Source organism: Macaca nemestrina, chromosome 17 (genome assembly GCF_043159975.1).
Source record: "Macaca nemestrina isolate mMacNem1 chromosome 17, mMacNem.hap1, whole genome shotgun sequence".
NCBI lineage: Eukaryota > Metazoa > Chordata > Mammalia > Primates > Cercopithecidae > Macaca > Macaca nemestrina.
In genome coordinates, this window is record NC_092141.1 from 24381596 (window position 1) to 24405460 (window position 23865).

Here is a 23865-nt window from a genome sequence, read left to right on the forward strand (position 1 = left end):
AGCTTTCCCATACAACTGAAGTTGAAGAAAATTACATTTGTTTTATCTGAATTCCTTTCTTAGAAAACCAACCACCAGGACTCACAGACAGTATCAAGGAACTGAAACTTTCCAACAGTGCATTGGATGATGAGATGCACCTGCTGCTTGTTGACCAACTCCTCTTACTCACCCCTTTCTGATTCCTATTTTCCTGTATGTAGTTACATTCATTTCCCACTAGATACACCTCTAATTTTAGTTGGGGTGGGAGACTGACTTAAAGCTGATCTCCTATGTCCTGGCTGATGGCATCTGCATTAAAGCCTTTCTTCTCTGGAAACACTCCTTGTCTTAATGATTGGCTTTCAGTGTGGTGAGCAACTTGACTTAGGCCAAACCCGCTGCATTCAGCAACATAATTTCTAATCTTTCTTACAACCAGAAGTCATCAGCTTTGTGATTCTGGGTAATGAAATGGAATCCTACTAGAAAGTTCTTTGAGAATTTTGACTTTCCTGATGCAAGTTTTACCACACACTGGTTGCCCTTTCTTTCATGTTTCCTATCTGGGATACAATTGTGATGGCCAGAGCAACCATAACTATTTTGGAATGGTGACGTAAAGTCTATGAGGCTCCAAAAGAATACATCACTGAGCCTTTTCAGCCATTAAAACTATCTACCTCCACCTCGGACTTCCCATTACCTGATAAAATGAACCTCCTTCTATTGATCTCACTGTGTTGAAGATGGAGTTTCCCAAATTTAATTGCAAATTATCCACGTGGCCTATCAGGGCCTGCGTCTTCTGGTCCCCATCCAGTTCTTGGACTCTATTGCCTACATCTTTCTGGTGGTTCAATTCATTCTTTCTCATTTTTGTCTCAAGACTTCCCATAAGTTAACATTCCCATCTCTGTACACAACCATCCTTATTCCATTGCCTTTTCTCACTTGCAATGCTTACATGTACCTTTTTATTAGCTGACTCCTAATGCTGGAATTAAAACTTTATGGGAATAGAAACCTCAACTGAGTTTTTAATTACTGAATATGTGGTGCCTAAAAGAATAGTGGTAGGCACTTGGTAAACATTTGCTGAATGAATGGAAGGAATGGGTCCAACTATCAAGTGCAATTTCTTTAGTGTTCGAATTTTTGAACATAATGTACAGTCATAATGAGGTGTTCTTTTGGAACTTTACAATGGAAAAGATAATGCACATATGAAAATTTGTTACTTGGACTGTTATGGCTGGTGTGTTTTCTCTCTGCAGTCCCATATACAGAAAAAGCAAAGTCATGAACAGAAGACTATTAGGAGAGGATGAAATAAACAGGCCTTGTTGTTGTGCTTTTCTGTTTCCTGTTTGTTTGTTGTTATTTGTTGTTTTCTGTTTATCTCTGATAGTTTGGAGAAATTTCTGAAAGGAAAACAAATAAACTTATTTTTTTCTGATTTAAGACCACATTTTAAAATCTATATCACATCTCTATTTATCTCTTTTTCAAAGTTCAGTTTCATTTCCATTCATTTTCTTCTTAGTTAGAATTTCTAATATGAAAAATCATTTTTAGATTTTAATCTTTAATGATCTATTGTTTCTTAAAGTGGTTTAAAGTCCTTAAATATGTTCTGCTTTTTATTTTACTTATATGTTCTTTCTAGATTATCAGGTAGAAGATTTAGTGCTTTTTCATATTTTTGTTTTTTTCTAAAAATTTATTTGAAATTAGATATACCTCCAATTCCTCTTTTAAATTTATTTTCGGAAACTTTACGTGTCTAAATTTATTAATTTACCTATTGTTTTCTCTTCAACCTCAGGAATACTTAATGATGGGCTTAGTGGTTTCTAAATATATGAAAATTTTTGTTGTTGTTGGCTTTGAGGTTGAGAAACACAATATGATATTGATTATTTAGAATGTATTGATTATTCTCTGTCTAATTTATGAGCTACTTTTGAAAGCATAACAAAATGTATATTCTTTATTTGTTCAATATACATTTGTATAGTTTTAGATAAAGTTTATTGATCATGTTATTTATACCTTTTTCGCTTTTTTAGTTTTGTCCCTTCAACATTACTAACCAGTTTACTAATAGACTAGTTAAAACATATTTTCTAACTATTTCTCCTATACTATGTGTTTAATTTAAAATTTCAAAGTTATACATTTATTCATGTTAAAGATTTACATAGCTTCTTATCAACTGTTCTTTGTAAAGTCATTTTTGATATCCTGTGATTTTCCCTTTAAGTGGTGTTGAAGGGAAATAATAAAGCAACTCAGACAAGGTGATAAGAACCAGAAGACAGATGTAAGTCAATGCGTCAATTTATTTTGAAATTTAACTACACAACAGCAAGAAAAAAAAAGTGTTGTAGATCAGCAACAATAACAGAAAAAAATAACAGAAAGTGAGTCTCAAAAATTTTAAGTTTTCACACACACACATACACACACACACATACACACACCCCCCAATCAAAACAGCTATGGAGCATAGGAAACAACATAAAACAACTAATGTTTAAAATACAGTGATTGTTCATGTAAAGGCAGATAGAAGAATATTTTGAAGCAGAAATCCAAAATTTCATGATAGTTCTAGACAAAAGGAAAATAAAATGCAAAGTGGATACTCATCAGTCTCAGAGAAAAATTGGGAAAAAATTGTGTATCAGAAATTAAGATTAAATTACAGTGTTCCTCAGACAGGGCATGAATTAATTGAAAATATAGTGTTAGAAATAGGGGATAGAAACAAAGCTAAGAGAATAAAACAGAATTAAGAATGTTATCAAAAGAATTAGGAATAGGTGTGGAAGATAAGATATGCAAAGAAAATCTGGCAGAGGTGTAATTGGAGTAACTTATTTCCTTCATTTTTTTTCTTTGAGGAAATATGAAACATTGAAATAGAATTAATTTTAAGACTGTAACAGTCTCATAAACACACACAGGCACACATGTACACACATGCAGACACACAAACACACACACACTTTCTTGAGATAAAACAAAATTTGAATTTACATGTTGAGAGGCACCTATCATACACCTGAACGTTTTGGCCCAGAGACAAAATTCAAAAATATATTGTAACAAAAATTAAACCTTAAAAATTATGTGGTATGTGAATCTTCAAGTGTAAAGACCAAGTCACTTACAAAAAAAAAAAAAAAAAAAAAAAATCAAGTTGATCTTAGATTCAAGCCCCAGATCCACATCAGGCCCCAAGTCAACACCAGTGCCCCAAATGGACCTCATGCCCAGCATGAACAAGCCACAGGGAGACGTCAGTCCCCAGATAGATAGTCCATAGATGAACATCCAGCCCCGGGTAGATACCAGGCCCCAAGTTTACTTCAGGCCCCAGAGGGACACCTAAGCCTCAGGTGGACACCAAACCCCAAGTAAACATAAGGTCCCAGCTGGACATCAGTCCTCAGCTGGACACCAGTCCCCAGGTGAATACTTGGTCCCTAGCCGAACATCAAACCTCAGAAGCACATCAGTTCCCATGTGGACAGAAGGCCCAAGTGGAGATCTAGACCCACGAGAAACATCAGGTCCCTGAGAGACACACAGGCTCAGGTGAGCACCAAGGCCCTTGATGGAAATGAGGCCCCACATAAAAATCCAGGAGCCAGGTTGGTATCACATCCCAGGTGAATTTCGGACACCTGGCAAACATCAGACCTCACGTGGACACTAGACTCAAGGTGTACATCAGGACCCAGGTTGATCTCCAGGCCCCAGATAAACACCAGGTAATAGGTGGACATCAGGCCACTGGAGGATATGCAGGTGTCAGGTGAATATCTAGCTCTAGGTGGACCCCCCAGGCCTCAGGGAGACATCAGGGACCAAGTAGTCACCCATGCCCCTGAAGAATATCCTGGACACATGCAAACAACAGGCCCCTGAGGCACACTTAGGCCACAAGTAGACATCAGGCCTGAGGTGGACATCAGGCTCTAGGTTGACACCCAGGCCCCAGGTGGACAACAGGCCCCAAGTGAACTCCAGGTCCAGCTGAACATCAGTTCCCAGGTGGTCTCCCAGACTCCAGATGGAAATCAGGCCCCAAGTGGACATTAAGTCTCAGGTGGATAAAAAGGCCCTTGGTGAACATCAACCCCCAGGTTTACACCCAGGGTCCAGGTGAACACGAGGCTTCAGATGAAAACCAGGCCCAAGGTGGACATAGGCCCCTGACAGACCACGGGTCTCAGGTGTATAGCTAAGCCCCAGGTTGCTACCAGTTTCCAGGAGAATATCCAGGCCTATGAGGACACTCAGACCCCAGGTGGATATAGGCCCCAGATAAACACCAGGCCCCAGGTGGACATCAGGGGTCAAGTGGACACACAGGTTCCAGGTGCATATCAGGCCCCAGGTATATACCATTTTTCTGGCACATAAGGTGTACCTCAGGCTCACAGGTGGACACCCAGGCCCCATATGGACACCAGCCTACAGGTGAGCATGAGGCTCCAGGAGGATACCCAGGCTTTAGGTAGCTATCAAGCCCTAACAGGACACCAGGCCCCAGGTGGGCATCAGGGCCCAATTGGGCATTCAGGTTCTAAGTAGACACCCAAGCCTCAAGTAGCATCAGGGCCAAGGTGGATACTAGACTCTAGGTGGACATCAGGCCCTAGTTGGACACTAGGCCCTAGGTAGACACCTGGGACCCTGGTGACCATCAAGTCCCAGATTAACTCCAGGTCTTAGGTGAACATCTGGTCCCAGTTGGATATCAGGCCCCAGGAGCACGTCCGTCCCCAGGTGGATATCAGCTTTCAAGTTGACATCAGGCCACAAGTGGACATTGGGCTTGAGGTGTACATCAGGCCTTGGGTGGACACCAGGCTTCAGGTGTACACCAGGCTCAGGTGGAAATCAAGGCACAGGTAACACCATGCCCTAGGTGGTTACCTAGGCTTCAGGTGGACATCAGACCCCAGGTGGACACCTGGGCCTCAGGTGGTCATCAGGTCCTAGGCGGAAACTCAGGCCCCAGGTGCACATCACTCTCCAAGTGGACACCCAAGACCCAAGTTGATACCCAGGTTCCAGGTGGGCACTGGGCCCCAGATGAACACCAGGCCCCGGGTGGGGCTCCAGGTGGACATCAAGCCTCAGGTAGATAGTCCTCAGGTGGAAATAAGGGCCCAGTTCGACACCACACCCTGGGTGGATACCTAGGTCTCAGGCGGATGCTTAGTCTCCAGCTGAACATCAGGCTCCAGGTGGACACCCAGGCCCTAGGTGAACACTGGGTCTTAGGTGGACATTAGGCCCCAAGTGGACAACCAGCCTTAACATGGACATCAGGCCCTAGGTAGACAGCAGGTCCAAAGTGCACATGAGGCTCCAGGTGAACACCGGTCCCCAGGGCCACCCTTGTACCCAGGTGAACACCAACACCAATTAAGACATCCACCTCCACTTGGACATCATTCCCCAGGTGTATACCTAGGCCCTATGGGAGCACCAGGCCCCAAGTGAGTATATAGATCCCTGGTGGCCATTAGGCACCAGGTTGACACCCAGGGCTTAGGTGGACATGAGGCCCCAGATGAATGCTAGTCCCCAGATGGATAAATAGTACCCACGTATACATGAGGTCCAAGGTTCATACTTAGTCTTCAGGTGAACACTAGGCCCCAGGCAGACACCAGACCCCAGGTGGATACCAGGCCCTAGGCAGACACCAGTCTGCAGGTAGACAGCAGGCCCCCAAAAGGACATTATGCCCATTATGTCCCAGGTTGACACCTAGGCTCCAGGTGGACACTAGGCTACAGGTAGTTATCTATGCCCCAGGTGGACATCAAGCCTTAGGGGAATTCCTAGTCACCATCTGAACATCAGGCCACAGGTGGATGCCCAGGCTCTTGGTGAATATCAGGTCTCACATGGACATCAGGTCCCAGGTGAACATCAAGCCCCAAGTGGATATCTAGGTTCCTGGTGAACATCAGGACCCAGGTGGCACTCAGGCCCTAGAAGAACACTCAGGCCAAAAGTGGAAATCAGAACATATGTGGACACTCAGGGTCCAGGTGGCTACCAGGTCCCAGGTGAAAACTCCAGGCTCCAAATGAACAACCTGGCTCCAGGTTCCAGGTAGACACTGGAATCCAAATCAGCACCAGGCCCCAGATGGACACCCAGACCTGAGGTGAACATCAGACCCCAGAGGGTCGTCTGGCCCAAGGTGGACATCAACCCGCGGTGGATACCTAGTCCCCAGGTGGATATCAGGCCCCAGTTTGACTTCAGTCCCTGGATAGATACCTAGGCCTCAGGTGCATATCTAGTCTCTAGCTAAACATCAGGCTCCAGGTGGACCCAGGCCCTAGCTGACTGGGGACTAGTGTTCATATGGGGCCACATGTCCATCTGGGCCCTTGGAGTCAACTTGGGGCCTGATGTACATCAGATGCCCAGTGTTCATTTGTAGCCTGATGTCAGCCTGGGAGCTGGTATTCGCTGGAGGCCTGAAATCCTCCTGGTGCCTGATGTCCAACTGGAGATTGGAACTTTGTTTCCACCTGGAGACTGATGTCCACCTGGGACCAGATGTCCAACTGGAGCAAGATGTCCACCTGTAACCTAGAACTTCACCTAAGGCTTGATGTTCCCCAGGGCCTATGCATCTACCTAGGGACTTGTGTCCAGGTGGGACCTGAGGTCCATCTTGGGCCTGAAATTAACCTGGGAGCTGATGTCCACCTGGGGCCTGGGTGTTCTCAGGGACTTGGGTCCATCTGACCCCAGTAAACATCAGCCTGGGGCCTAGTTGTCCATTTAGAGACTGGAGTTTTCACTTAGACCCTGAAGATCACCTGGTACCCAGGTGTCCACCTGGGACGTCAGGCACTAGGTGTACGCCCGGGCCCCAGGTGAACAGTAGGCCCTAAGAGAACTCCAGACCATATTTAAACATCAAGTCCCAGGTGGATGCCCAGGCTCCATGTATACACCAGGCCCCAAGTATACAGTGGATGCCACCTGAACATCAGCCCCAAAGTTGACACCCATACTACAGATGGATATCAGGCCCCAGGTGAATACTTATTCTTCAGGTGAACATAGGTCAGAGATGGACATCAGGCCTCAGGTGCACATCTGGCTCCAGGTAAACATCGGGCCTTAGGTGGATACCCAATCCCCAGGCAGACATCAGAGGCCAAGTTGACACAAAAAATTCCCAGGGGTGTCACTTCCCAGTGGACATCCAGGCTCCAGGTAAATACCCCAGCCCCACTATAACCGTAACCACCATACCGAGAAATGGTAGGTCTAAATACCATCATGCTCATTGCACACAAAAGGATGCTTAGCTATTTTATTCAAAACACAACTTCATTTATCACTCTGAGCAGCAATGTGCAGAGAGGAAAAGAAAAACCAGGCCTCAAGGAATCCATCCAAAATCACTTAGATATTATAAGGGACAGAAATCCCCAAATGAAATGTTATAGTTGACTTAGAATAGTCTTTAAAACCCGTTAATTTTCTTGCACGTTTGATCCAAAGCATTATTTCCAGACACTGAACCTAGAAAGAATTATTTAAGACTAGTAGTCTTGTTCCAGTCTGGATCCCACACTGTTGAACATCTGTAGGTACTACACCACATTATACATAGCACTGGCATGACCTGTGTGCATTTAATTTTCTAATACTTGTTCATCTCTGGCATACTTTATGTGTGTGTGTGTATATATATATATACACACACACATACACACACACACACATATATACACACACATAGATATAACATATATGACATACATACACACAAGTACACACACACAAAGTATATAAGGGTAGGATAGTATAATTGTGCAATAACGTTTTTGTGAAAGTGGTGCAAAGTGGATTGCTTTGGTGACCTGCTGGAATGTGCCTCCATTGGCAGAAGTAAGGCTTTCAAAACTAGTCGTTCTCATTTTTCTCTAGCAACTGGGAATATTAATAATTGAAGATGTGTTGGTATAAAAATAATCATAATAATCACAATAAAGTGGTGTTAATTATATCACAAGATATAATAGACATTATAGATATTATGAGATATCAAAAAAAGTCATAAAATCTTTGAGATGATTGACACGTTCAATGCGGCCCCTTGTGCCGCCCTGGGGCGCCTCTCTAGCTGGGATCTTAGCAGTGCTCGCCCTGCTCCACCTACTCATCCCAGGTTCCTGCTCCCCTGGAGTGGTGCCATGGGAGCAAGGTTCTTTGCCGCGGCCCTAGACAAGGACAATGAGGAGGCGGTGCACGTGGAGTCTCCGCGGAAAGGCTGGAATCTGGGCAGGAGAACTCGCGGACCCGCACAACCTCATCTGCAAGCCTTGATCACTGCCCGGTGCCTGCTGCACCCTGCGAGCTCCGCGGTGGTGGAGCAAGGCCGACACTGCAGGCTCTCGGCCCTGCCTGCGGACCCTCTGTCCTTTGTTTTGACCGTGGGACCTAGGCTTCAGCTGGCCCACGGTTCCTGAAATTTGCTGAGGATGGGTCGGCGTCTGGGCCTGGGTCGTGGGCCTTGTGCTGCGGCCGCGGCGTCATCAGGGTCGGGTCTCCTCACGGTGCTGCTAGCGATGCAGGATGCAAGGGCTCGGGCTCTGCTTGGTGGCCTATCCCTGCGAACCTCGTCACCTTCCATCGTGGCCACCACGCTGACTGCAGTCAGCCGTGGTCTGCAGACTTTCTGGGAAACCTCCGGCCCAAAGGAGGCATCACTCACATCCACTTGCGACACCGGGGCCCAGCCGTTGGTGAGCCAGTGCTGCCGCTGCCTTTCTTACCCAGGCTAGTGGGGTTCCCGCAACCCAGGGGATAGGGATGAGATTTCAACAGCTCCGGGAGCAAGGCATCACCTCATGTGGTCGAAGCCTTGGCAATCCCAAAATGGAACCGCCGGGAAAACGGTTGACAAGCGGACACATGAACCAGGCACAGACGCAGAGGGAGGCTCACCAAAGACAGGCCGACATGCAAGACACCGTTTTCTGGCGCATCGGGCACATTTCTCCAAACACACAAACACACACACACAAACACACACACACACACCAACCAACAGAGAGAGGGCAAGAAACTCACAGAGTGTGAGAGACAGACAGAGAAGCGAAAATGGGAGACATACAAACACATACACACACCGACAGTCCTACAGCAGTGGCGCAGAAACAAACACCCCCAGGCAGGCGCTGAGGCTACGGGGTTCGGCTCTCGAGCAGAACGACCCTCGGTTGAGAGAGCAGCCCACCGGCCCACAGGCCGACCCGTCTTCGAGATCCCGGGGGAACGACATCCGGGGAGACTCACCCGAACAGCGTCCGGGCGGGTCTGAGGCTGGGATGCGGCGCTGCTTCCCCCGGACTCCGCCTGTGCTTTCAACATCCTGGGCAGCCCTCTGCCACGACTCCTGGCATCCGGAGACGGTCCTGTCGACCCCGTGGAGAGGTCAGGCTGGAGCCTCGAAGCCCCGCCACCCAAGCACTACCATGGAAGGCTCCTGTGTGCTAGGCCTCAGTGCGTGGTTGCTCTGACAACCGTGGGAACCACTGTGACTCAAGAGCACCCGCTCGCCACTCGCGCATGCGCATTGGCCGAGCAGCGCCAAGCTCCGCTACCGGCAGAAAGGCCGCGTCCCCTTTAAACGACGGTGGCCGCTGGGCGCCAGGGGCTCTCCTGCTGCAGCCTTGGCAGCGGCTGCATCCGGGGTCCAGTAGGGGGCCGCGTGGGAGAGGCGGCCGCGGGCGGCGTCCCAGGATCAAACCCCAGGAGTCCCGTCTTCAGGACCTGGGTGAGCCGATTTCCATCGGGGGAGGGGGAGCTTCAGGGCACCTGCTGGGGTCAGGTCACGACCTCCCATCAGATCCGATTCTGGACCCCTCCGGGTAAGAATGGATGGTCTGAGCACATGGACTGAGGCAGGCAGGGCCTGGCTGCAGCCCAGAATGATCCCATGGGCCTCAAGGCGTGGAGTCAGCTGAAAGTTCACTGACCCGTGAGCCCTCTGCCTCCCTCCTTTGAAACAGCAGTGCCCTGCGGGATTCTGAAGGGCCTGGGACCTAGCCGTGAGCCAAAAGTTTCAGGGGTTCAGTCCACTCAGGAGCAGAGGGGAGTCTCATTCTCAGGAATGAGACTGGATGTGCATAGGAAATGCGACCAGCACCTGTCCCAGAAGAAAAGGACTTGTCTTTCAAAGGGGGAGTGGGGCAGAGGGCTCAGATGCGTCAGTGAACTTTCAGTTGACAGCGCGCCTTGAGGCCTGTGGGATGATCGTGGGCTGCAGCCAGACCCTGCCTGCCTCACTAGATGTGCTCAGCCCATGCTTTCTCACCCGGAGGCTCCAGAATCGGATCTGAAGCGGAGTCCTGAGACCCCAGCAGGCGCCCTGAAGCTCCCACTCCCCCGTTGGAACTCGGCTGAAACCGAAGCAGGTTTGCAGAGAGACACAATCATGACAGGGATCTCCAGGAAGTGTCTCCCTGATGGACTGGGAAGTGATCCTTCTGGAAGACATCCATCCAGCCCAGGAAGCATCTAAGCCCCGGAGAAACAGGGGATACACAGGCAGAGGGAGGACGGAGCAGAGGCCAGAGCCCAGGCGGGGTAGAGCACCGTGCCACTGCCACGGGCTTCATCACAGGGGTGCCAAACGGGTGGCTTGTCCAGTGAGGCCGGCGTTCCAGTGACTGGGATTGTGGCCATCTCCCATTCCCGGCTTCCTCTTTCAGCCTGTGTCGTGGTGTGGCTTCTTTTCTCAGAGAAGAGCCCTGAAAAGATTCAAGCCTCTTCTGTGATGTGGGCCTCCTCCTCTCCTGCAGGACAATGAGCTCCCGTGCGGCTTTTGTCCGTGGCTGGACTGTGTTCGTCTTGATCTCAGAAGAGAAGCCGCACGGGATGGGGATGAGATTTCAACGGCTCCGGGAGCAACGCATCTCCTCACGTGGTCGAAGCCTTGGCAATCCCAAAGTGGAAACGCCGCGAAAACGGTTGAAAAGCAGACACATGACCCAGGCAGAGACGCAGAGGGAGGCTCACCAAAGACAGGCCGACGTGCAAGACACCGTTTTCTGACGCATCGGGCACATTTCTCCAAAGACACACACACACACACGCAGAAACACACTCCTCAATCAACAGAGAGAGGGCAAGAAACTCACAGAGTGTGAGAGACAGACAGAGAAGCGAAAATGGGAGACACACAAACACATACACACACCGACAGTCCTACAGCAATGGCGCAGAAACAAACACCCCCAGGCAGGCGCTGAGGCTACGGGGTTCGGCTCTCGAGCAGAACGACCCTCGCTTGAGAGAGCAGCCCACCGGCCCGCAGGCCGACCCGTCTTCGAGATCCCAGAGGCACGACTTCCGGGGAGACTCACCCGAACAGCGTCCGGGCGGGTCTGAGGCTGAGATGCAGCGCTGCTTCACCCGGACTCCGCCTGTGCTTTCAACATCCTGGGCAGCCCTATGCCACGACTCCTGGCATCCGGAGACGGTCCTGCCGACCCCGTGGAGAGGTCAGGCTGGAGCCTCGGATCCCCGCCACCCAAGCACTGCCACGGAGGGCTCCTGTTTGTCAGGCCTCAGGGCGTGGTTGCTCTGACAACCGTGGGAACCACTGTGACGCAAGAGCACCCGCTCGCCACTCGCGCATGCGCATTGGCTGGGCCGCCCCGCGCTCCGCTGCCGGCAGTCAGGCTGCGTCCCCTTTAAACGACGGTGGCCGCTGGGCGCCAGGGGCTCTCCTGCTGCAGCCCTGGCAGCGGCTGCATCCGGGATCCAGTAGGGGGCCGCGTGGCAGAGGCGGCCGCGGGCGGCGTCCCAGGATCAAACCCCAGGAGTCCCCTCTTCAGGAGCTCCGTGAGCCGATTTCCATCCGGGGAGGAGGAGCTTCAGGGCACCTGCTGGGGTCAGGTCACGACCTCCCATCAGATCCGATTCTGGACCCCTCCGGGTAAGAATGGATGGTCTGAGCACATGGACTGAGGCAGGCAGGGCCTGGCTGCAGCCCAGAATGATCCCATGGGCCTCAAGGCGTGGAGTCAGCTGAAAGTTCACTGACCCGTGAGCCCTCTGCCTCCCTCCTTTGAAACAGCAGTGCCCTGCGGGATTCTGAAGGGCCTGGGACCTAGCCGCGAGCCAAAAGTTTCAGGGGTTCAGTCCACTCAGGAGCAGAGGGGAGTCTCATTCTCAGGAATGAGACTGGATGTGCATAGGAAATGCGACCAGCACCTGTCCCAGAAGAAAAGGACTTGTCTTTCAAAGGAGGAGGGGGGCAGAGGGCTCAGATGCGTCAGTGACCTTTCAGTTGACAGCGCACCTTGAGGCCTGTGGGATGATCGTGGGCTGCAGCCAGACCCTGCCTGCCTCACTAGATGTGCTCAACCCATGCTCTCTCACCGGAGGCTCCAGAATCGGATCTGAAGCGGAGTCCTGAGACCCCAGCAGGCGCCCTGAAGCTCCCACTCCCCCGTTGGAACTCGGCTGAAACCGAAGCAGGTTAGCAGAGAGACACAATCATGACAGGGATCTCCAGGAAGTGTCTCCCTGATGGACTGGGAAGTGATCCTTCTGGAAGACATCCAGCCAGCCCAGGAAGCATCTAAGCCCCGGAGAAACAGGGGATACACAGGCAGAGGGAGGACGGAGCAGAGGCCAGAGCCCAGGCGCGGTAGAGCACCGTGCCACTGCCACGGGCTTCATCACAGGGGTGCCAAACGGGTGGCTTGTCCAGTGAGGCCGGCGTTCCAGTGACTGGGATTGTGGCCATCTCCCATTCCCGGCTTCCTCTTTCAGCCTGTGTCGTGGTGTGGCTTCTTTTCTCAGAGAAGAGCCCTGAAAAGATCCAAGCCTCTTCTGTGATGTGGGCCTCCTCCTCTCCTGCTGGAAAATGAGCTCCCGTGCGGCTTTTGTCTGTGGCTGGACTGTGTAGGCCCTGATCTCAGAAGAGAGGCCGCACGGGATGGGGATGAGATTTCAACGGCTCCGGGAGCAACGCATCTCCTCACGTGGTCGAAGCCTTGGCAATCCCAAAGTGGAACCGCCGGGACAACGGTTGACAAGGGGACACATGACCCAGGCCCAGACGCAGAGGGAGGCTCACCAAAGACAGGCCGACATGCAAGACACCGTTTTCTGGCGCATCGGGCACATTTCTCCAAACACACACACACACACACACACACACACACACACACACCCCAACCGACGGAGAGAGGGCAAGAAACTCACAGAGTGTGAGAGACAGACAGAAGCGAAAATGGGAGACACACAAACACATACACACACCAGCAGTCCTACAGCAGTGACGCAGAAACAAACACCCCCAGGCAGGCGCTGAGGCTACGGGGTTCGGCTCTCGAGCAGAACGACCCTCGCTTGAGAGAGCAGCCCACCGGCCCGCAGGCCGACCCGTCTTCGAGATCCCGGGGGCACGACTTTCGGGGAGACTCACCCGAACAGCGTCCGGGCGGGTCTGAGGCTGGGATGCGGCGCTGCTTTCCTCGGACTCCGCCTGTGCTTTCAACATCCTGGGCAGCCCTATGCCACGACTCCTGGCATCCGGAGACAGTCTTGCCGACCCCGTGGAGAGGTCAGGCTGGAGCCTCGGAGCCCCGCCACCCTAGCATTGCCACGGAGGGCTCCTGTTTGCCAGGCCTCAGGGCGTGGTTGCTCTGACAACCGTGGGAACCACTGTGACGCAAGAGCACCCGCTCGCCACTCGCGCATGCGCATTGGCTGGGCCGCCCCGCGCTCCGCTGCCGGCAGTCAGGCCGCGTCCCCTTTAAACGACGGTGGCCGCTGGGCGCCAGGGGCTCTCCTGCTGTAGCCTTGGCAGCGGCTGCATCCGGGGTCCAGTAGGGGGCCGCGTGGGAGAGGCGGCCGCGGGCGGCGTCCCAGGATCAAACCCCAGGAGTCCTGTCTTCAGGACCTCCGTGAGCCGATTTCCATCGGGGCAGGGGGAGCTTCAGGGCGCCTGCTGGGGTCAGGTCACGACCTCCCATCAGATCCGATTCTGTACCCCTCCGGGTAAGAATGGATGGTCTGAGCACATGGACTGAGGCAGGCAGGGCCTGGCTGCAGCCCAGAATGATCCCATGGGCCTCAAGGCGTGGAGTCAGCTGAAAGTTCACTGACCCGTGAGCCCTCTGCCTCCCTCCTTTGAAACAGCAGTGCCCTGCCGGGATACTGAAGGGCCTGGGACCTAGCCGCGGGCCAAAAGTTTCAGGGGGTCAGTCCACTCAGGAGCAGAGGGGAGTCTCATTCTCAGGAATGAGACTGGATGTGCATAGGAAATGCGACCAGCACCTGTCGCAGAAGACAAGGACTTGTCTTTCAAAGTGGGAGGGGGGCAGAGGGCTCAGGTGCGTCAGTGACCTTTCAGTTGACAGCCCAGCCTTGTGGCCTGTGGGATGATGGTGGGCTGCAGCCAGACCCTGCCTGCCTCACTAGATGTGCTCAGCCCATGCTTTCTCACCCGGAGGCTCCAGAATCGGGTCTGATGCGGAGTCCTGAGACCCCAGCAGGCGCCCTGAAGCTCCCACTCCCCCGGTGGAAATCGGCTGAAACCCAAGCAGGATTGCAGAGAGAAACAATCATGACAGGGATCTCCAGGAAGTGTCTCCCTGATGGACTGGGAAGTGATCCTTCTGGAAGACATCCATCCAGCCCAGGAAGCGTCTAAGCCCCGGAGAAACAGGGGATACACAGCCAGAGGGAGGACGGAGCAGAGGCCAGAGCCCAGGCGCGGTAGAGCACCGTGCCACTGCCACGGGCTTCATCACAGGGGTGCCAAACGGGTGGCTTGTCCAGTGAGGCCGGCGTTCCAGTGACTGGGATTGTGGCCATCTCCCATTCCCGGCTTCCTCTTTCAGCCTGTGTCGTGGTGTGGCTTCTTTTCTCAGAGAAGAGCCCTGAAAAGATCCAAGCCTCTTCTGTGATGTGGGCCTCCTCCTCTCCTGCTGGAAAATGAGCTCCCGTGCGGCTTTTGTCTGTGGCTGGACTGTGTAGGCCCTGATCTCAGAAGAGAGGCCGCACGGGATGGGGATAAGATTTCAACGGCTCCGGGAGCAACGCATCTCCTCACGTGGTCGAAGCCTTGGCAATCCCAAAGTGGAACCGCCGGGACAACGGTTGACAAGGGGACACATGACCCAGGCCCAGACGCAGAGGGAGGCTCACCAAAGACAGGCCGACATGCAAGACACCGTTTTCTGGCGCATCGGGCACATTTCTCCAAACACACACACACACACACACACACACACACACACACACACCCCAACCGACGGAGAGAGGGCAAGAAACTCACAGAGTGTGAGAGACAGACAGAAGCGAAAATGGGAGACACACAAACACATACACACACCAGCAGTCCTACAGCAGTGACACAGAAACAAACACCCCCAGGCAGGCGCTGAGGCTACGGGGTTCGGCTCTCGAGCAGAACGACCCTCGCTTGAGAGAGCAGCCCACCGGCCCGCAGGCCGACCCGTCTTCGAGATCCCGGGGGCACGACTTTCGGGGAGACTCACCCGAACAGCGTCCGGGCGGGTCTGAGGCTGGGATGCGGCGCTGCTTTCCTCGGACTCCGCCTGTGCTTTCAACATCCTGGGCAGCCCTATGCCACGACTCCTGGCATCCGGAGACGGTCCTGCCGACCCCGTGGAGAGGTCAGGCTGGAGCCTCGGAGCCCCGCCACCCTAGCATTGCCACGGAGGGCTCCTGTTTGCCAGGCCTCAGGGCGTGGTTGCTCTGACAACCGTGGGAACCACTGTGACGCAAGAGCACCCGCTCGCCACTCGCGCATGCGCATTGGCTGGGCCGCCCCGCGCTCCGCTGCCGGCAGTCAGGCCGCGTCCCCTTTAAACGACGGTGGCCGCTGGGCGCCAGGGGCTCTCCTGCTGTAGCCTTGGCAGCGGCTGCATCCGGGGTCCAGTAGGGGGCCGCGTGGGAGAGGCGGCCGCGGGCGGCGTCCCAGGATCAAACCCCAGGAGTCCCGTCTTCAGGACCTCCGTGAGCCGATTTCCATCGGGGCAGGGGGAGCTTCAGGGCGCCTGCTGGGGTCAGGTCACGACCTCCCATCAGATCCGATTCTGTACCCCTCCGGGTAAGAATGGATGGTCTGAGCACATGGACTGAGGCAGGCAGGACCTGGCTGCAGCCCAGAATGATCCCATGGGCCTCAAGGCGTGGAGTCAGCTGAAAGTTCACTGACCCGTGAGCCCTCTGCCTCCCTCCTTTGAAACAGCAGTGCCCTGCCGGGATACTGAAGGGCCTGGGACCTAGCCGCGGGCCAAAAGTTTCAGGGGGTCAGTCCACTCAGGAGCAGAGGGGAGTCTCATTCTCAGGAATGAGACTGGATGTGCATAGGAAATGCGACCAGCACCTGTCGCAGAAGACAAGGACTTGTCTTTCAAAGTGGGAGGGGGGCAGAGGGCTCAGGTGCGTCAGTGACCTTTCAGTTGACAGCGCAGCCTTGTGGCCTGTGGGATGATGATGGGCTGCAGCCAGACCCTGCCTGCCTCACTAGATGTGCTCAGCCCATGCTTTCTCACCCGGAGGCTCCAGAATCGGGTCTGATGCGGAGTCCTGAGACCCCAGCAGGCGCCCTGAAGCTCCCCCTCCCCCGGTGGAAATCGGCTGAAACCCAAGCAGGATTGCAGAGAGAAACAATCATGACAGGGATCTCCAGGAAGTGTCTCCCTGATGGACTGGGAAGTGATCCTTCTGGAAGACATCCATCCAGCCCAGGAAGCGTCTAAGCCCCGGAGAAACAGGGGATACACAGCCAGAGGGAGGACGGAGCAGAGGCCAGAGCCCAGGCGCGGTAGAGCACCGTGCCACTGCCACGGGCTTCATCACAGGGGTGCCAAACGGGTGGCTTGTCCAGTGAGGCCGGCGTTCCAGTGACTGGGATTGTGGCCATCTCCCATTCCCGGCTTCCTCTTTCAGCCTGTGTCGTGGTGTGGCTTCTTTTCTCAGAGAAGAGCCCTGAAAAGATCCAAGCCTCTTCTGTGATGTGGGCCTCCTCCTCTCCTGCTGGAAAATGAGCTCCCGTGCGGCTTTTGTCTGTGGCTGGACTGTGTAGGCCCTGATCTCAGAAGAGAGGCCGCACGGGATGGGGATGAGATTTCAACGGCTCCGGGAGCAACGCATCTCCTCACGTGGTCGAAGCCTTGGCAATCCCAAAGTGGAACCGCCGGGACAACGGTTGACAAGGGGACACATGACCCAGGCCCAGACGCAGAGGGAGGCTCACCAAAGACAGGCCGACATGCAAGACACCGTTTTCTGGCGCATCGGGCACATTTCTCCAAACACACACAGACACACACACACACACACACACACACACCCCAACCGACGGAGAGAGGGCAAGAAACTCACAGAGTGTGAGAGACAGACAGAAGCGAAAATGGGAGACACACAAACACATACACACACCAGCAGTCCTACAGCAGTGACGCAGAAACAAACACCCCCAGGCAGGCGCTGAGGCTACGGGGTTCGGCTCTCGAGCAGAACGACCCTCGCTTGAGAGAGCAGCCCACCGGCCCGCAGGCCGACCCGTCTTCGAGATCCCGGGGGCACGACTTTCGGGGAGACTCACCCGAACAGCGTCCGGGCGGGTCTGAGGCTGGGATGCGGCGCTGCTTTCCTCGGACTCCGCCTGTGCTTTCAACATCCTGGGCAGCCCTATGCCACGACTCCTGGCATCCGGAGACGGTCCTGCCGACCCCGTGGAGAGGTCAGGCTGGAGCCTCGGAGCCCCGCCACCCTAGCATTGCCACGGAGGGCTCCTGTTTGCCAGGCCTCAGGGCGTGGTTGCTCTGACAACCGTGGGAACCACTGTGACGCAAGAGCACCCGCTCGCCACTCGCGCATGCGCATTGGCTGGGCCGCCCCGCGCTCCGCTGCCGGCAGTCAGGCCGCGTCCCCTTTAAACGACGGTGGCCGCTGGGCGCCAGGGGCTCTCCTGCTGCAGCCTTGGCAGCGGCTGCATCCGGGGTCCAGTAGGGGGCCGCGTGGGAGAGGCGGCCGCGGGCGGCGTCCCAGGATCAAACCCCAGGAGTCCCGTCTTCAGGACCTCCGTGAGCCGATTTCCATCGGGGCAGGGGGAGCTTCAGGGCGCCTGCTGGGGTCAGGTCACGACCTCCCATCAGATCCGATTCTGTACCCCTCCGGGTAAGAATGGATGGTCTGAGCACATGGACTGAGGCAGGCAGGACCTGGCTGCAGCCCAGAATGATCCCATGGGCCTCAAGGCGTGGAGTCAGCTGAAAGTTCACTGACCCGTGAGCCCTCTGCCTCCCTCCTTTGAAACAGCAGTGCCCTGCCGGGATACTGAAGGGCCTGGGACCTAGCCGCGGGCCAAAAGTTTCAGGGGGTCAGTCCACTCAGGAGCAGAGGGGAGTCTCATTCTCAGGAATGAGACTGGATGTGCATAGGAAATGCGACCAGCACCTGTCGCAGAAGACAAGGACTTGTCTTTCAAAGTGGGAGGGGGGCAGAGGGCTCAGGTGCGTCAGTGACCTTTCAGTTGACAGCGCAGCCTTGTGGCCTGTGGGATGATGATGGGCTGCAGCCAGACCCTGCCTGCCTCACTAGATGTGCTCAGCCCATGCTTTCTCACCCGGAGGCTCCAGAATCGGGTCTGATGCGGAGTCCTGAGACCCCAGCAGGCGCCCTGAAGCTCCCACTCCCCCGGTGGAAATCGGCTGAAACCCAAGCAGGTTTGCAGAGAGAAACAATCATGACAGGGATCTCCAGGAAGTGTCTCCCTGATGGACTGGGAAGTGATCCTTCTGGAAGACATCCAGCCAGCCCAGGAAGCATCTAAGCCCCGGAGAAACAGGGGATACACAGGCAGAGGGAGGACGGAGCAGAGGCCAGAGCCCAGGCGGGGTAGAGCACCGTGCCACTGCCACGGGCTTCATCACAGGGGTGCCAAACGGGTGGCTTGTCCAGTGAGGCCGGCGTTCCAGTGACTGGGATTGTGGCCATCTCCCATTCCCGGCTTCCTCTTTCAGCCTGTGTCGTGGTGTGGCTTGTTTTGTCAGAGAAGAGCCCTGAAAAGATCCAAGCCTCTTCTGTGATGTGGGCCTCCTCCTCTCCTGCTGGACAATGAGCTCCTGTGCGGCTTTTGTCTGTGGCTGGACTGTGTTCGCCTTGATCTCAGAAGAGAGGCCCCACGGGATGGCGATGAGATTTCAACGGCTCCGGGAGCAACGCATCTCCTCACGTGGTCGAAGCCTTGGCAATCCCAAAGTGGAACCGCAGGGACAACGGTTGACAACCGGACACATGACCCAGGCACAGACGCAGAGGGAGGCTCACCAAAGACAGGCCGACGTGCAAGACACCGTTTTCTGACGCATCGGGCACATTTCTCCAAACACACACAGACACACGCACACACACACACCCCAACCGACGGAGAGAGGGCAAGAAACTCACAGAGTGTGAGAGACAGACAGAAGCGAAAATGGGAGACACACAAACACATACACACACCAGCAGTCCTACAGCAGTGACACAGAAACAAACACCCCCAGGCAGGCGCTGAGGCTACGGGGTTCGGCTCTCGAGCAGAACGAACCTCGCTTGAGAGAGCAGCCCACCGGCCCGCAGGCCGACCCGTCTTCGAGATCCCGGGGGCACGACTTTCGGGGAGACTCACCCGAACAGCGTCCGGGCGGGTCTGAGGCTGGGATGCGGCGCTGCTTTCCTCGGACTCCGCCTGTGCTTTCAACATCCTGGGCAGCCATAGGCCACGACTCCTGGCATCCGGAGACGGTCCTGCCGACCCGTGGAGAGGTCAGGCTGGAGACTCGGAGCCCCGACACCCAAGCACTGCCACGGAGGGCTCCTGTTTGCCAGGCCTCAGGGCGTGGTTGCTCTGACAACCGTGGGAACCACTGTGACGCAAGAGCACCCGCTCGCCACTCGCGCATGCGCATTGGCTGGGCCGCCTCCCGCTCCGCGGCCAGGCAGTCAGGCCGCGTCCCCTTTAAACAACGGTGGCCGCTGGGCGCCAGGGGCTCTCCTGCTGCAGCCTTGGCAGCGGCTGCATCCGGGGTCCAGTAGGGGGCCGCGTGGGAGAGGCGGCCGCGGGCGGCGTCCCAGGATCAAACCCCAGGAGTCCCGTCTTCAGGACCTCCGTGAGCCGATTTCCATTGGGGGAGGGGGAGCTTCAGGGCGCCTGATGGGGTCAGGTCACGACCTCCCATCAGATCCGATTCTGGACCCCTCCGGGTAAGAATGGATGGTCTGAGTACATGGACTGAGGCAGGCAGGGCCTGGCTGCAGCCTAGAATGATCCCATGGGCCTCAAGGCGTGGAGTCAGCTGAAAGTTCACTGACCCGTGAGCCCTCTGCCTCCCTCCTTTGAAACAGCAGTGCCCTGCCGGGATACTGAAGGGCCTGGGACCTAGCCGCGGGCCAAAATTTCAGGGGATCAGTCCACCCAGGAGCAGAGGGGAGTCTCATTCTCAGGAATGAGACTGGATGTGCAGAGGAAATGCGACCAGCACCTGTCGCAGAAGACAAGGACTTGTCTTTCAAAGGGGGAGTGGGGCAGATGGCTCAGGTGCGTCAGTGACCTTTGAGTTGACAGCGCAGCCAGACCCTGCCTGCCTCACTAGATGTGCTCAGCCCATGCTTTCTCACCCGGAGGCTCCAGAATCGGATATGAAGCGGAGTCCTGAGACCCCAGCAGGCGCCCTGAAGCTCCCCCTCCCCCGGTGGAAATCGGCTGAAACCCAAGCAGGTTTGCAGAGAGAAACAATCATGACAGGGATCTCCAGGAAGTGTCTCCCTGATGGACTGGGAAGTGATCCTTCTGGAAGACATCCAGCCAGCCCAGGAAGCATCTAAGCCCCGGAGAAACAGGGGATACACAGGCAGAGGGAGGACGGAGCAGAGGCCAGAGCCCAGGCGGGGTAGAGCACCGTGCCACTGCCACGGGCTTCATCACAGGGGTGCCAAACGGGTGGCTTGTCCAGTGAGGCCGGCGTTCCAGTGACTGGGATTGTGGCCATCTCCCATTCCCGGCTTCCTCTTTCAGCCTGTGTCGTGGTGTGGCTTCTTTTCTCAGAGAAGAGCCCTGAAAAGATCCAAGCCTCTTCTGTGATGTGGGCCTCCTCCTCTCCTGCTGGACAATGAGCTCCCGTGCGACTTTTGTCTGTGGCTGGACTGTGTTCGCCTTGATCTCAGAAGAGAGGCCGCCCGGGATGGGGATGAGATTTTAACGGCTCCGGGAGCAATGCATCTCCTCACGTGGTCGAAGCCTTGGCAATCCCAAAGTGGAACCGCCGGGACAACGGTTGACAAGCGAACACATGACCCAGGCACAGACGCAGAGGGAGGCTCACCAAAGACAGGCCGACATGCAAGACACCGTTTTCTGGCGCATCGGGCACATTTCTCCAAACACACACAAACACACACACACACACACACACACCCCAACCGACAGACAGAGGGCAAGAAACTCACAGAGTGTGAGAGACAGACAGAAGCGAAAATGGGAGACACACAAACACATACACACACCAGCAGTCCTACAGCAGTGACGCAGAAACAAACACCCCCAGGCAGGCGCTGAGGCTACGGGGTTTGGCTCTCGAGCAGAACGACCCTCGGTTGAGAGAGCAGCCCACCGGCCCGCAGGCCGACCCGTCTTCGAGATCCCGGGGGCACGACTTTCGGGGAGACTCACCCGAACAGCGTCCGGGCGGGTCTGAGGCTGGGATGCGGCGCTGCTTTCCCCGGACTCCGCCTGTGCTTTCAACATCCTGGGCAGCCCTATGCCACGACTCCTGGCATCCGGAGACGGTCCTGCCGACCCCCTGGAGAGGTCAGGGTGGAGCTTCGGAGCCCCGCCACCCAAGCACTGCCACGGAGGGCTCTTGTTTGCCACGCCTCAGGGCGTGGTTGCTCTGACAACCGTGGGAACCACTGTGACGCAAGAGCACCCGCTCGCCCTCGCGCATGCGCATTGGCTGGGCCGCCCCGCGCTCCGCTGCCGTCAGTCAGGCCGCGTCCCCTTTAAACGACGGTGGCCGCTGGGCGCCAGGGGCTCTCCTGCTGCAGCCTTGGCAGCGGCTGCATCCGGGGTCCAGTAGGGGGCCGCGTGGGAGAGGCGGCCGCGGGCGGCGTCCCAGGATCAAACCCCAGGAGTCCCGTCTTCAGGACCTCCGTGAGCCGATTTCCATCGGGGGAGGAGGAGCTTCAGGGCGCCTGATGGGGTCAGGTCACGACCTCCCATCAGATCCGATTCTGGACCCCTCCGTGTAAGAATGGATGGTCTGAGCACACGGACTGAGGCAGGCAGGGCCTGGCTGCAGCCCAGAATGATCCCTTGGGCCTCAAGGCGTGGAGTCAGCTGCAAGTTCACTGACCCGTGAGCCCTCTGCCTCCCTCCTTTGAAACAGCAGTGCCCTGCCGGGATACTGAAGGGGCTGGGACCTAGCCGCGGGCCAAAAGTTTCAGGGGGTCAGTCCAGCCAGGAGCAGAGGGGAGTCTCATTCTCAGGAATGAGACTGGATGTGCATAGGAAATGCGACCAGCACCTGTCGCAGAAGACAAGGACTTGTCTTTCAAAGGGGGAGGGGGGCAGAGGGCTCAGGTGCGTCAGTGACCTTTCAGTTGACAGCACAGCCTTGTGTCCTGTGGGATGATGGTGGGCTGCAGCCAGACCCTGCCTGCCTCACTAGATGTGCTCAACCCATGCTTTCTCACCCGGAGGCTCCAGAATCGGATCTGAAGCGGAGTCCTGAGACCCCAGCAGGCGCCCTGAAGCTCCCCCTCCCCCGGTGGAAATCGGCTGAAACCCAAGCAGGATTGCAGAGAGAAACAATCATGACAGGGATCTCCAGGAAGTGTCTCCCTGATGGACTGGGAAGTGATCCTTCTGGAAGACATCCATCCAGCCCAGGAAGCATCTAAGCCCCGGAGAAACAGGGGATACACAGGCAGAGGGAGGACGGAGCAGAGGCCAGAGCCCAGGCGCGGTAGAGCACCGTGCCACTGCCACGGGCTTCATCACAGGGGTGCCAAACGGGTGGCTTGTCCAGTGAGGCCGGCGTTCCAGTGACTGGGATTGTGGCCATCTCCCATTCCCGGCTTCCTCTTTCAGCCTGTGTCGTGGTGTGGCTTCTTTTCTCAGAGAAGAGCCCTGAAAAGATCCAAGCCTCTTCTGTGATGTGGGCCTCCTCCTCTCCTGCTGGAAAATGAGCTCCCGTGCGGCTTTTGTCTGTGGCTGGACTGTGTAGGCCCTGATCTCAGAAGAGAGGCCGCACGGGATGGGGATGAGATTTCAACGGCTCCGGGAGCAACGCATCTCCTCACGTGGTCGAAGCCTTGGCAATCCCAAAGTGGAACCGCCGGGACAACGGTTGACAAGGGGACACATGACCCAGGCCCAGACGCAGAGGGAGGCTCACCAAAGACAGGCCGACATGCAAGACACCGTTTTCTGGCGCATCGGGCACATTTCTCCAAACACACACACACACACACACACACACACACACACACACACACCCCAACCGACGGAGAGAGGGCAAGAAACTCACAGAGTGTGAGAGACAGACAGAAGCGAAAATGGGAGACACACAAACACATACACACACCAGCAGTCCTACAGCAGTGACGCAGAAACAAACACCCCCAGGCAGGCGCTGAGGCTACGGGGTTCGGCTCTCGAGCAGAACGACCCTCGCTTGAGAGAGCAGCCCACCGGCCCGCAGGCCGACCCGTCTTCGAGATCCCGGGGGCACGACTTTCGGGGAGACTCACCCGAACAGCGTCCGGGCGGGTCTG

General features: G+C 55.3%; 1 long non-coding RNA gene across 1 annotated transcript; it reads right to left on the minus strand.

Annotated features, from left to right (window-relative positions):
• Positions 1 to 1110: 1110 nt before the first annotated feature.
• LOC139359498 (uncharacterized) lies at positions 1111 to 12875 on the minus strand. Its single transcript, XR_011615537.1, has 3 exons — positions 11418 to 12875; positions 9346 to 10802; positions 1111 to 1406 (listed from the first exon to the last, which is right to left on the minus strand). It is a non-coding gene; the product is annotated as an uncharacterized lncRNA (long non-coding RNA).
• Between the last annotated feature and the right edge of the window lie 10990 nt (positions 12876 to 23865).